Consider the following 15,971-nt stretch of genomic DNA (forward strand, 5'->3'; position numbering starts at 1 on the left):
AGCTTAGGTGATAAAAATTAATTGTGTTAACTGCAATAATCAATAGAGTTATGTGTAGTTAATTTTCCTTATATATAATTATGATTTTATGGAAAATTTCAATATTTGATATAATAGAAAATATAAAAAAGAAGATGTGGTATGATTCCCAACGAGACAACTCTTCACAAGAGACCAAATGACACAGAAATTAACAACTATAGGTCACCGTATAAAGCACATATTAAATGTTTTATGGAAATCAAAATTTATACAAATTTCCAAATAAGAAGCTGTTGGAGTTCAATTTCATAATAATTTAAGTGGGCTCAATCCCATCCCATTTCCCCCGAATGTGACCTACCGAATAAGACTTATCACCGGGTTTGTATTACATGAGCAACACGACGGATGCCACGTGTGGAGAAGGTTTTACGTAACCTTCCGGAGCATCTGAGATCACCCCCAGTTTTTGGTGGGGTTCGTGTTGCTCAGTATAGTTTTCTATGTTGTGTTTTGCGTACTTTTGTTTGTTTGTCTGTTTTTTTTTCTTTGTAGCCATGGCGTTGTCCGTTTATTTTCGACTTATGAGTTTGAATGTCCCTTTGGTATCTTTCGCCTCTTTTTTAATGTTCTATGCTATTGAGTGTCCACGTAGATGTAACAAAATATTGTTTAAGCTTAAATTGGAATTATTATCAGAAGTGTTCCATCAGAGAACACAAAATGTTCTTCCCCTGTTTCTGAGCCTCATGCAATAAAAGTTGATATACTAGTAAACTGAAATTGACCTAATAGTGTATGCTGTATAAAAATAAGGAGAGGTGGTATGGTTGTCAATGAGACAACTATCCACCAAAGTTAAAATGAATTGGATGCAACCGTACGGCCTTCATATATATTTATGTTTTATAAATAAAATCGGATCGTATGATGACTGACAGTTGTCGATGGTTCATAAAACAGTGTTAAGCCCGCACGTGCTGATACTTTAATACTATTTCGTGCATTGTTTATTGTTGCAAAAGGAAGTTTTGCGACTCTGGTAAATATTTAAGCATTTTATCAATCAAATTAGATGTGTCAGAACGACACGAATGGTCCCGCTCGCAAAAAAGTTTGAGGCCATTTTTTTTAGTTAAAATTTTATAATGAAAAAAAATCAGCTTAATATGTGGAGGTGTTTAGAAAAAAAGTCTGTATAACCGTTATCTTTACGAATTTTTCAATATCCAAAACCCGTAATTTCGGTAATAATCAGCTGATCGGAATCAAACGTATCCTCGATCTGTAACTCATCATAGTAGACTCGCATACTAAAAATCAGCTCAATATGTGAAGGTGTTTAGAAAAAAAGTCCGTATAATTGTTCGTTGTGGAATGACGGAATGATGGAATGACAGAATGACGGAATAACGGACAAGGGTAAAACTATATGGTCCCGACCACTCACTGGCGGGGCCATAATTAAAAAAGTTAAACTATGGTGCTAATGAATTTGGTAGCCAATGATCCTTTTAGTACTTATCTTTTAAAGAAAAACAATACCGCAGAAAGAACCTGTGATCAATTTTCGTGTTTGACCCCAAGTAGAGTAAAGTAGGAGTAATCATGATCATATTGATATAGTAAATATGTCAAACAACAAACAATACTAAAACCACACGACAGGTCACTACAGTGCAAAATAGCTCATTATGCATTCCGTGTTTTACATAGGCATAGAAAAATTCGGGAGGAATCGCTAAGAATTCCGCTTGATGGAAGTGTAAAAGTTACTGATTACTTCAAGAACGGTTATAGTGTATACGATCCAAAGGAAGTGGTTGATAGAGCGCGAAGTAGGCTTGGCGAAACACGATATGTATATTTTTCGAATGATTCAAGTCATTATGCTCGTTGGTGTAAACTTAAATTGTATAGAAAATGAATGATTATTACTGTGAAATCAAAATTGTTGAATGTAATTTTAGAAAACAAACTGCCTTAATATAATTTTAGACTTTGCATAGTTTGTTGCGTATCTAATAACAACATTAAAATGACACAATAAGTCAATCGCGGAAAATACAATACTGTTTAAGGCGGTTTAACCTCAGTTATAAGTAAAACATTAAAAACTTCGATACTTTAAACTGGCCTGACTTTAAAATTGATTTTATCTGATTATGTGTCTATAATTAATCCATTCTAATGATTTTGATATACAAATGCAAATAATGAGACGTGATTTTAAATGATTTTATCACGAAGGTATCAAACATAGACATGATATCATGACTTTACATCCAAATTTATCAAAATCAGATGTCCAACTTTTATTAATTTGAAACCGTGGGCAAATGTTCGAATTGTTATTTCCACAATCCCGTCCTCTTTTCCTCGAGTTTAACCTACCGAATTAGACTTATCACCGAAATTGTACTTTCATGAGCAAATTGACGGATGCCACATGTGGAGCACCTGAGATTTCTATGTTGACTTTTTAAAAACTTTTGTTTGTCTTTTGATTGTTTTTCCTTTTTTGGTATCTTTCGTCTCTCTTTTGCAGTAAAAGTATGGAAATAAGCTAAATTGATTAGAACAGCCCACCCAAAAAAATATATATACACACAAGCAATGATAAAACTTTTAGGAAAACTTAATACCCTTTTAAATTTAACTTTTCAAAGTAATAGTGGGTAAGATTGTCCTGCAATAAAATGTTATCCGCTGGTGATTTGGTCTTGATCGGTGCTGGTGATAGTTGAAAATGTGTAAACAAAGACGAAAATTTGTTGATTTTAACCTTTTTCTCGAATAACAGATGCAAAGAAATAGTTGAATTGTTTAAATTTTTTTCTTGACGGATTCAAAGGCAAGCAGATAAGAAAATGGCCTTCTACTCTGTTTCAGTATACAGTAGCAATTTATAAAAGTGTTCATTTTCTCAGTGTGTACATGTCTTGGTTCTGTGCTGGGGGGTCCGGATACGGTGCTAGTCATTTTTGAAAAGACGTGAAGTATGATTTGAATCAAACGTTGCAGAATCAATAAAATTCGGCAAATAATTGTATTCAATTGGATTTGTTACTCCTATTTCAACTATGGACATCTCTTTGACTGTTATAAGCGTTTCGAAATAATCGTTAATTCATATTACTTGAAATGGCAACATCTTCAGTTCAATATCAGAAGAAAACATATTTAATTAGAACAAAAATATTAAGCTTTTATTTGGCATTAAAATGGTTATTTTCATCAACATAGTATGCTTACTATAAAATACATTTAAAAAACGAATTGAACTTTTGATCTTTTACTTTGATATGTGACTCATCTCACTAGAGACTTTTCTTTTATATCTGGTATTAGATCTGTCGATACCAGAATTGCAGGATACGCTTATCCCATCAAACAGGTGGCGCTTCGTTCGAAGTACAACAGTGCATTTGATTGGTGTGTTCTAAAGTGATTTTCAAGTTTATATGATATAACAACTGTTGCCTCTAATTTTTTCTCTGAATATATAAATTTTCTCCAATACATTTCAACAGAATAAAACAATCGACATTAACTTGCTTTGCATACATGACTGATAAAAGTGACTTGCATGGAGCACAGATGTGAACAATAACAGGTCACCTTATTGCATAAACAACGAGCAAAAACCATATTTTATGAAAAGCTACAAAAATTCGCGGTGAGACAAAATTGAGAAACGATTTAAAAGGAAAGAATATCGGCCTGATTTTACTACAAAAATGATCTAAAAATAAATATGGCAGATAGCAGCCAGCAACATCCACAACTTTGATGAAATTGTGACAGGGTTTAACATTGTAAAGATTGTTCTCAATCTTTCTTACAATACCTTTAGTCTCTAGATATTTATTCTATTCAATAGCTTTTCGAAATACATTAGCCAGGTTTTCTAAATAAAATAACAACTAAACTTTGCACCGATTTGGGAATATAAAGCAGGTAAAATGCAGTTACTACGGAAATGTAGTATTAATAATAAACTGGAAAACAAAAGATGTTATTCGAATGCCACATGTTGGCGGAATTTCGTATCGCAAAATAGGAAACTGTCAATTTTGCCGGGAACAATATTTTCGGCTAAACAAAACTATGAAAGTATAATTAAACGTTCATAACACTGCCCTCCGTCAAATAAAATTTCGTCTCGAAATTACAAAAATTAAATGTGATATATAATTGGAACATTCAATAAAACGATTTTAACAAGCACCTGCCGAGGAGCTTATGGATATAAAAGTAAAATAAAATATTTCTTTCAATTATCTTGAATAAAATATATATATGTATATATATATATATATATATATATATATCTGGCTTTGTCACGATTAATCTGATATCACGACACGACACCTAGTATGCTAAAAATTATATAAATGAAAATAAACACAATATATATACAAATAAATAATGTCAACAAGTTATAGTTTTGTCTCTACTAATATTGTCACTAAAAATGTTTTTATTAACAGTTCACCGTCTTCTCTTTGGCACAACAACTACACTTTGAATTTTTGGTCCCTGAAAAGTCCTTTTTCTGTCTTTTCTTCCCTTTTCTCCACTCTTCTGATTTTCTTTGTTTTTCTGTTTTTCAAGTTGATTTTTAGTTTGATCTAGTTCAGTTTTAAGAGTACTTTTAGTTTTCTCCAGCTTCTTTAAATAATCTTCAAATTGTGTTCTTTCTTTTAATAAAGTGTCTTTCAATTGAAGTATTTCTTCTTCTAGACTAAAAATATTTTGATCTCCCTCCGTCATAGGAACAATCACTATTTCTTCAGAATATTCAGGAACGGGTTCGTCATTGTTTTCACAACAAATATTATTTAATAACGATATATTAGTGCTCTGTTGGGTGGTTCGAACACATACATTTACATTTTCAATGGGTATAAGCTGACCATTTTGACTTATGTCAAGCTCAAATTTCTTGTTAGATTCTTTGCAGTAAGCACTATCTGATAATTTAGTCAGACAAGAATTAATAGCATTAATATGCTTTGGAAAAGAATGCAAATGTTTCTCCCATTCAGATTTATTAACTGCTCTGAATTTGCATAACACACAAAAATATGGAACTTCTTTCTCAGGCAAATGTCCCTTTAAATAATGATCAACAGCATTTTTCCTTTTTCCTTGGTATCTACATAGGGAATATTGAAGGAAAACCATTTTTACTGAAAATACATAAAATTAACCAAAAGTTTTACTTAAATGGTTATATCAACTTATACTACATGTACAAGTTGATTAGTATTTTTCTGAAACTCTTGTCAATCAAAAGTACAAGGCTTAAGTCTGTCAAAATGAACTATTTCAGTTTTGTTCTTATGAGATATTTCATACACAACAGGACTTAAAATTTTTGTAATCTTATATGGACCAACCCAAGGTGACTTAAATTTTTTATTAATGTTTTTGTCAAATTTATAGACAAGGGACCCAACTTCATACTGACTGTGGAAAATCCTCGTATCATGATCACGCTTCTGTCGTTCTGCATATGACTTCAAGTGATTTCGTGCAATACTGTAAACTTCCATCATCTTATCTCGTAATCTTGTTATATATTGATCCTCGTTGTCATATTCTTTAACCTTGGGAAAACGAAACAAAATTGAACTAGAAATGTTGATTTCCCTTCCCAACGTCATAAAATTAGGTGTGTGTCCAGTTGCAGGATGTGGACTACTCCTATAAGCTTCTAAAAGAAGATTAATATATAAATCCCAATTATTTGCATTTGAATTAATGAAACTTTTGATCATTCCAGCTAATGTTCTATTAAATCTTTCTATCATTCCATTTGATGCTGGATGATAAGCTGTGGTTCTAGTCTTGGAGATTTCTAGCAGTTTACAAATAACTGGCTCTCAAAATTCCTTCCCTGGTCAGTATGAATCTCCAGTGGTGCTCCAAATCTAGCTATAAATTCGTGAACCAATTTCTCTGCTATGATGTCTGCATTTTGATGAGGAATTGGATACACCTCCATCCATCTAGTAAAATAATCTCCTATGACTAAGAGATATCTGTTCTTTTTATTTGTAAGAGGCAAAGGTCCCATTATATCAATATAAATGCGGTCCATTGGATTTCCTACTCTGTAGTCCACCAAAGGTGCAGTTGGTTTTCTTGAGGAGTTTTTCCATCTATTGCATATCTGGCACATTTTTATGTGGGATGTCACATCTTTGCCCATTCCATACCAAGTGAAATTTTGTCTCATTTTTTCTTTTGTCTTGGCAACACCTAAATGTCCAGAAAAGGGTGTGTCATGACCATTTATCAGGATTTCCTTTTGTAGAACAGCCGGGACTATAAGCTGTAGATTGTGTCTACCATTTTGGTCTAAAATCCATTTTTGATAAATTACTCCCTCCAAACGTACTATATTCTGCCAATTTAACCAATAACGGCGTACAGCAGGGTTCAGACTTGCTGCCTTATCTCTATCAGGTATAGATCCACTATTTATCCATTGGTGAAGAACTTTTATGTTTTCATCTTCTTTTTGGAAGACAGCCATCTCTTGGTTGGTATATTTGGCTAATCAGGGTTTGTTTGTACTTTGATTATGTTGTTGTCTTGTTGTAACCCTTATTTTTCTCTCTGTATCTTTACTATGATCCATCTTGCTATTTGACCTTGAGGGTCTTTAAAGGAATACAACCATTTTAATGCAGCATGATCAGTTCTGATGGTCAACTTGTTGCCTAACAAGTAATGTTTGAAATGGTGTATGAAAGTCACCATTGCCAAAAGCTCTCTTCTTGTCACACTGTATCTCTGTTGGGTTTTATCCAACTTTTTAGAGGCATAAGCTATGACTTTTTCTTTTCCATCTTGTATCTGGTGCAGGACACCTCCTAAACCAATATTTGAAGCATCTGTATCTAATATGAATTTCCCATCTGGCTTAGGATATGCAAGTACAGGTGTTGTGCATAGTGCTGTCTTTAGAAGGTCAAAACTGTTTTGTACTGCATCTGTCCATTCAAATATGGTATCTTTTCTAGTCAGATGACTCAATGGGGCTGCAATATTACTGAATCCTTTAATGAATTGCCTATAATAATTACAGAGTCCTAGGAACTATTGGGTTTCTTTGGTGTTGCTAGGTGTTTTCCAGGATTGTACTCTTTCTATAATCTTAGGATTAGGTTTAACTCCATCCTTACCAACAATATGCTGCCACCAGTGTAAAGATTGTTCTCAATCTTTCTTTCAATACCTTTAGACTCTAGATATTTATTCTATTCAATAGCTTTTCGAAATACCTTAGCCAGGTTTTCTAAATAAAATAACAACTAAACTACTATTTCAAGAAATAAAAATTATTATTATAACTTTAAATTACTACAAAGAATGAAAGTACAATATGTTTAACGGTTTTCTGTGATTTTCGTGCGTGAAGTATTTACCTATTAAGTTTCTGTAAAGATCAGTTCAAATTCGTTTTGCTATTCGGAAAATCCCCTTTTTATAATACTTAGCACGCCTTATCCTTGCGTGTAAGAAAATAGGTCGCTACCGGTCAAGGTTAACTGTGTGTATTAAAACTAGCGAGAACGTAAACATTGGATTATATTGAAGGAATGGACAATTTCATCCGACTTTGCACCGATTTGGGAATATAAAGCAGGTAAAATGCAGTTACTACGGAAATGTAGTATTAATAACAAACTGGAAAACAAAAGATGTTATTCGAATGCCACATGTTGGCGGAATTTCGTATCGCAAAAAGGAAACTGTCAATTTTGCCGGGAACAATATTTGCGGCTAAACAAAACTATGAAAGTATAATTAAACGTTCATAACAAACATGTTTGTGAACTATCAAAACTCTTCCATTATTGGAGACAGTGGTTTAACAACACAACATAACAACAAACAGTTAAATTTAAAAGTCATGAAATCAGTAAATATCCAACAGATTTCGCACAACTTTCAAATTTATCTTTACAAATTTAAATCTTTTGAATAGAACTTGTAAAATTGGGCAGATAACACACAACGTGAATCACAATAGCCAAAGGTAAACGTATGCATCAGAGCTTCAAAAGTCACATGGAAGATAGTAGTTGACAGTTTAAGTTATTTATCTTAAATGGATGGAAATTGCATGACGGTATACATAACTTAAGAAGAAATGTATTGGGCGCAAACCTTTAAACTTATGTGCACGTATATGTTAAGCAGTTAACGGTTATATATTGCAGTAAGTGGTCAGCAACTCAACAAAATCTCATTGCAATGCATTAGTGGTTTAAATATTTTTGATGGGCATTTCATCCACTTGTGTGGCTCTCCTGGCACACGGGGCCGTACGTAATTTTTTTTTCAATTTCGATACAGTAGCACAGATAGCAGCAATGTAGTTATTCCTCAAACAATAAAAAAAATCTATAAAAGAACAGCATTCCAATTTGCACATTTTATTTCATTTTTAAGGACAATAACGCAAAAATATTTTTTTTTTTATAAACATCCTTTAAGAAACGTAGGCATAATGTCGCGATTGTCGCATAATTTTTTAGTGTCTGATCTGCGACAAAAGTCGCAGAATGCCAGACATAAGGATTACAATCCGATGACAGCAGCGTAAACTATTTGTATTAAGCTTTATAGTTTAAAAGGTAGAAGACATGGATGCTTCATACTTTGTATGTAGATACCGTATGTTAATAAGTTTCCGTCTGTCATATGACAATTGTCCTTGGGCCTTATTTTCATGGTACAGGTACTTCTTGACAAAAATGTATGTTTGTTTGGTCATGTGAAATTTCTCTCATTACGAGTAATAATATAAATATATTTGGCATATGGGATCCTTTCAAGGTCAATATGTCTATCAAACCGGGTTCACCTGACCTCGACCTCATTTCCTGGATCAGTAATTAAGGTTGAGCGTTTGTTGTCAAGTCTGTATCTCACATACTTTAAGAAGTAGGTAAACTATATTTGGTGTATTGAGTTATTGTAAAAAGTAAATTCACAAAAATACCGAACTCCGAGGAAAATTCAAAACCGAAATCCCTAATCAAATGGCAAAATCACATCAAACGAATGGATAACAACTATCATATTCCTGACTTGAAAGGTGTTCATGTCCGACTAGCAGGTTTTATACGACCTTACCTTTATTTCATGGTTTATTGAGCATTGTTTAGTTTTTATGGTTTGGTCTTTTTCTTAGATTCAAAAAGAAAAGGGCCACTATACTTGGTGTATGGAATGATTGCAAGGTGCACATGTCTGTCTGGTAGATTTCATATGACCGTGATTTCATTTTCATGGTTTTATCAGTTTATCAGATACTACATTTTTTAAGCAATAGGCCATCCATATTTGGTTTATGGAATGATTGTAAGGTAAACATGTCTTTCTGGCAGGGATTATCTGACCTTGACCATTTTCTGGGGTTATTGGTCAATGTTTAAGTTTTCATGTTTTTTTCCAGTTATCAGATACTATAGTAATAGGTCAACTAGAATTAGTGTATGGAAAGATTGGACTCTGGACATGTCTGTCTGGCAAGCAGAAACAAGCAGGCAAGACATTTCTGTATGTGCACTTTTGTTCTATATAATTTTTATTTCCATAACTACTGTAAAAAAGTTGGTCTGCACTCTTCCAAGACTTTGCTAATATAAATCTTTGATATAAATTTCATGAAAATCCAACAAGAAATGAAGGCGGTGAAATATCAATACCCAACTTATCAGTTTAAAACCAAGGGACAGACAATATTTTTGATACTATGGGATAACTTATCCTTTACATCTGTCAATAGTGAATAAGAAGCATTGCTTAACAATTATTTGTACCTGAGTGTGTGCGGATTTTTAATTCATTGGAATGATTTAAGTACAAATGTTCAATTTATAACTTTAAATATTTCAACATAGAATTAAAATCACGCTCTACTTTACTTCAAAACTATATCCATATCAAATCTAGACTTGACTTAATCAAATTTGAAATCATAGGCAACTGAGTGATGTAGTAAAATGTGGAGAAGAATATAAGTTTTAGTGATAAGAACACAATATACGACACTAATCGTTAGAAAACTTTGGAGAAAATTTAATGCCCTTCCAGATGTAACAATGTTTTTTGTACCAAGGATTTCCTCAAGAAGGCTAGTGATTTGATCTTGAAGTTCGCAAGAAAACGTTCATTGATTACTAATAATAGACAAAGATAACAGTAAAAAAGTTTTCATCTAATTTTTTCCTATTTACTCAAAATATAACAAACGAAGATAATAACAGGTTATAGAAGTTTTGTGGAAAATAACTTTAAAATGTTGCCATGCAAACAAAAATCCTTATGTATGGATATCAATTCCAATTTATTTTTCTACTGGCTGCATTTTCCAGAGAAACAGTCACACCAGCACTTCTTTATATACATAGCTAGGTAAGACAGGTTAAAGAAAAAACTAACAATAAATTCGAATCACATGCAGCAAAGTTAAACACTTTGTATATAAATTACGACCCTAATCCATATTGAAAGCCAACGGGTAAAAATTCTAAATTCGTAAATTGTCATCTGTGTAATTTCAAAATGCTTACTTCGTAAATTTTCAACTAGTAACTTGTAACTGTGGAATTTATAATTCTTGAATTTGTCAGTTTTTATTGACTTCCCTTTTTTGAATTTACCTTGGAATTTGGTATTTGTGGTATACATTTTTATGCTCAATAACTGAAACCATGTATCAGCTATTTGTTCAGTTATTCACTTTAGATGATGACGTTTAACACAGTTGATGCGGTTTTTGTCTCTACCTTGAAAACTATTATCGAGAGACAGAAATATATACAGCAACAACGATAATCAGCGTTTCAAGATATACAAACACGGCAAAAAATACTAAAAGCAGTCATCGACTCCTTATATGACATATTTCCCTTACTACCAGCTATGGGATATAGACTACTTGGAGCTTTTAGTTCAGTAGGTTTCATAGAAAGTGGTTTTTTAAGAGCATCGGACTGAAGATATTTTTTTATCGTTCGAACATACGAAATATACAAATCGAATCATAAGTTCTAGAATAGATAATGTTGTGCAAAATTAACTATTACTGCATTGAATAAAATGTCAATGTTAATCTTATTTAAATGCCAACCAAGGGTTTATACGGCTACAGTACAGTACTTATTCATTATAAGAATACGAATCCAGAGACCCATATACATACCCGTCCATTTTAACAATTGATGACGGAATAGATTTATGTTACCTCACTTAAATTATAAAAAGCGTCATCTGAAAACAAACCAAAGTTTAATCTCTGTATCTTTAACATGTTCTTATGTCAAACTATATTCTTCTAAAATTTCAAACGACAAACGACAACACAACCATATACGCATAACCAAAGCCACGTAAATGCTAAAAAAACCAAACTGAAGTAACAATTTTAATACTTCATGAAAGTGTCATGTGCTGTTTCGACAAATCATAGTAAGTATTTTATGAAAAAAAAAACATTCATCTAATCAAATATCCATTTTTAAAGGTTTAAGTTGGTCAGACATTTAGGGTATTCGCTCCTCTTGTTTTTGAATTTTTGTCAGATATTCAGAGTCCTCTGGTTTAATCCATGTAAATAATAAATATTTTGACCGCTTACCCCTACTTTTCTTTTCATTATTTTATTACATATAGTTTAAAAAGCCTTATTTGAAAATCTTATAAAATTCTTATTATTTTTTCATAGTTTTTGAAAGAAAATAGGCGCCAATGTTAAATGTATGAAAAATCTAGAGAAAATCATTTTCCACAAAATTGTTAATGGCTTATATCTGGAAAACAAGCACACGGACCTTTCCATTTTTTTCTGCTTTTTTAGTTTCTTTATTCAGATACTTTCAATTTATAACAGTCGTTTAAAAAGCTTGTTATTTTGAAACAGAGTAGCGGACATCCTTCAGATATATCGTAATTAATCCGTTGTCAAGCAGATAAATCATCCTTTTTCACACATATGTACTTTTCATTCTACCCATCTGTAAAACAAATCAAAAAGTCCAAAAAGGCTGTCAGAGCTATCTCGGACTACGCACTAATATTTCGACACCAGCAACATGCTTATGCCACCAATAACTTGCCACAATGATGCTGATACGCGAGAAATGAATATTCAAGTGAGATTTAGAGTTTGGCATATCTGTATGGACAGATAACACTATAGATGAAGAAAACATGAATATCTGAAGATGTCACTACTTTTCTTTTCATTCATATGGTTTATATTTTAGATCTATTTATCAATGAAATTACCATAATGTCAAAAGGATTAACATTTGACTATATTTTAATTTCATGGGTTTTTATCAGACATCCTCCTTTACAACAGTTGAAATGTTAATCTTTTGAAATTTAATTCTTTCATGTTGTATAATGGACTATCGTAAGTCAGGAATTGCAATGATTTATTCTAAATTTAAATATTGCATGTAACGGCTGTTGTTCTTTCGATACACACATCGTATTGTTATATTACTGAATAGATTTGACATTCCAGGCAATTTTTGCTTTGTAGGTGAATTATGCTTCGAAAAATATGCAGACAAAAACAACGTGTATGTTAATATATACCACTTTTGATGACCATAGCAGAAAATATCTGAATGCAGTTAAAACTGGTATGAGGCAAGCCCAATAAGGAACATTTGCTTAAAAGCTGCTGAATAACGTCAAAGACAAGCAAATGAAGAATAACAACAAGACACAGCAATTATCAAAGTCAATTCAGTACTTTGTTCAATCGTCAGAAAGTTTATAAACACTTTGTGAAAAGGACTGGAATGTCATTTCAATGACAGTTTTAGAAACGATCAGAGTTTTATTATATATTATTACAAATACAACCTGCCCGGAACAATTTACGGATATAACAATAGTTGTATGCATTTTATTTCTTTTTACACTGTTCTTCAATTGTATTTGGTTGATCCATTTTTAAATTACTGAACTATAAGTTTAATAACAAAAACAGTTATGTACTTCACACAATACGTAACCCTACTGGTCGAGGACCAGTAACCGTCACTTTTTGTCAATATATTTCATCTATCTTCTTAACGTGAGAAAATTAATAGTTATCCATTGATAAGGAAAGTGGTTATCAAAAATACTGTAATACTTCAATTGGTTAGTGTTTAATATTTGACAAAATTTTCATGAAATTAACTTTTTACGGCGTCGGATTTTTGAAGATTTTTGAAGACGTCAAGGACCAGTATACAATTCTATATTAATTGTAGTTAGATGGCTTTAAGGTAGGTCTCAAACTATTCTTACAAAATGTGGAGTATTGTTTTTTTTATAAAAAGTTATAAGTCAATTTGGAGATAAATGAATATTTTTTTATCGTTGCGTTATCTTCATTACGCAGGAGTTGTCTTTCTTTGCTTACCTCCGCAAATGTTGGGTTCCACTTATGGCTGGATCGATGACAGGATGATGACAGGACACTGACAGGACCAAATGAAAATGCTAATAAATTTTTATGTCTCAAAAGATTTATCTCAAATTTGAAATATAATAAGATTTCATCATTTAATACATAAATATAAGAATGAAAAAAAAACGAAAACAAATATTCAAAGCTTGACCTTGATGAAGTGAAATGATATTTGGTATGCGATTGATTAAGCATTCGCACATCACTTCCATGGAGATAATTGCTCCCTCGCACTGCCCAAGAAATATTACATTAACTACAAAACTTGCAACAACCTAGTATGTTTCATATAAGGAGATTTGTGGTTTATATTGGTGGGACTGGAATCCAGCAACAAAAATGGAGAGACTTTTAGCGTTCGATTTAAATTATAATAAAAACATCAGTGTCTCGACAGCTAAAGTAGGGAGCACATTGACAGAGTTTGTAGTGTCTACAATTGAAGTTGGTTATTGGGTCAGTTTATAGGACGCCATTTGTAGTATATTAACTTGAATAATGTAAGATGTCAAACAGAATAAAAACAAGTCAATGCTCTCTCAACAGATGAATTTGTTCAGCAAACAAAGCTATGGATTTTGATCATTCGAAATAATAAAAGTTGGGAGCAGAAACATTCTATCGTTAAAATATACCGTGACTTCATGTTTTTAGAAAATTATAAAATGGCTCAGTTTCTAATATGAAAATCAGTCATGTTAATTGTTATTTTTTTAAGTCATGTTGATTTCCTGCAGGCGAAAGTTTTATTAAATGTAGCTATAATTTTTGTTTATGATATACTGTTGAATTTGAATCTAAAAAATGTTTATAATAGTTAAATTAAAGGGATGTTTGTATTAACATTTAAAAACATATTATAATTTTTTTTCTTAAGAAACTGATATAGCAAATTTATTTAAGTTTTCAGATGATATCTTCCGAAACATATTTTTAAAAAAGGGCGGAATATATAAAGTGGAAATTGAAAATCATAAGTCGTTGAGAAACTCACAAGGTCATGGTAAAAAACGAAAGACAACGAAAAAACAAACAAGCCCACAAAACACATACAACAATCTGAAAAACGAAACCCATTAAAAATTTGGGTATATCAGCTGTTCCGGAAGGGTGAGCAGATCACACACAATTAGTGGCACCAGTCACCCGTTATGTTGGTAATGGTAAATAAAAATTAGATGATAAGACTAATTCAGTATTGTCACAACTGAGGAACAGAAGACGGAATTGTCCTTACGACAATCGGAATAAATCCATTGTAATCTGTGAAACGGATGGTCCATAACGGTCAACCTACTTATGATGGCGTTCGTAAGACTTTCGAAGGAATGACTTCAACTTTAACAATTGGAATCGATGAATCAAAATATTCTTTGAAAGCAGGAAATTATGATAGGAAACGCAAACTCATGAATACCATATCAACTGTGAGACACATACTCCATATGCAGCCGCTGCTTACACGGATCCTGCATACACTCCGTTCTACTGTCTGTTCTTGTAATTTAGCATCAGCCAATAAATTTCTGCCTCCAAATTTTGATGGTGTATTTCATAACGACAAAACCAAGAGGACCCCGAATTGTCTTTAAAACAGAAAGTAGAAAGAAGCGTTGTCAGGTGGTTAACGTTGTAAGCGAAGCTTCTACGCTTGATCTGTATTTCAATCAAATTGATTCTATATAAAAAAAAGGAGATGTTGTATGATTGCCGTTGAGACAACTATCCACTAAAGTTCAAACGAAGTGGATGTAAGCAATTACGGCCTTCAACAATAAGAAAAACCCATACTGTATGGTCGGCTATAAAAGGCCCCGACATAAAAAATATGAAACAATTCAATTGAGAAAACTAACTGCCTAATTTATAACAAAACAGTTTACGAAAAACAAGTATGACAGACATGAAACAACGACAACCACTGAACTACAGGCTCCTGACATGGGACAGGCACATAAAGAATGTGGCGGGATTAAACATGTTGTATGTATATTTTAGCATATAAAATCCAGGTAAAGCAACCTGATTGGTCCGAACTTTTAGACTTTAAAAAAAATAAAGATTAAGTAATACAATGTATTGGATTAATTTCAGAATTTATCGTCCTGACTACCGTGAACATTTGATATTTCAAACTTGACGTAAAGAATCCACCAATAATTTAATTTATAATAAAATCATCCCCAAATTAAATAGATAAAACATGTAAAATGGTAAAATTTCTAAATGTAAAAGAACATTTCTTAACCTGAACAACAACTGTCATACAAGTCAGAGGTTAAGCTAGCCAGGGTTTAACCCACTATTTTATTCGTAAACTGCCTGTAACAAGTCTGGAATTTGACAGTTGTTTTTCACTCGTTCCGTTGGTTGATAGCGTTTGCATTGTCAGTTTGTATGGGCTTCCTCTTTTTTTAATTTACTTTGGAGTTTGGAAATTTTAATATTTATCTTATTATTGAAGCATAATTTTAATACACTATAA

At 32.3% G+C, this 15,971-nt stretch overlaps 1 long non-coding RNA gene across 1 annotated transcript; it reads left to right on the forward strand.

Moving 5' to 3' along the window:
- Nucleotides 1–7,247: 7,247 nt before the first annotated feature.
- On the forward strand, nucleotides 7,248–13,398 carry LOC127726512 (uncharacterized). The gene is made up of 2 exons (XR_007993553.1): nucleotides 7,248–7,645; nucleotides 12,563–13,398. It is a non-coding gene; the product is annotated as an uncharacterized LOC127726512 (long non-coding RNA).
- Nucleotides 13,399–15,971: the final 2,573 nt, after the last annotated feature.

The sequence above is a fragment of the Mytilus californianus genome, unplaced genomic scaffold (assembly GCF_021869535.1).
Source record: "Mytilus californianus isolate M0D057914Y unplaced genomic scaffold, xbMytCali1.0.p SCAF_1, whole genome shotgun sequence".
NCBI classification, from domain to species: domain Eukaryota; kingdom Metazoa; phylum Mollusca; class Bivalvia; order Mytilida; family Mytilidae; genus Mytilus; species Mytilus californianus.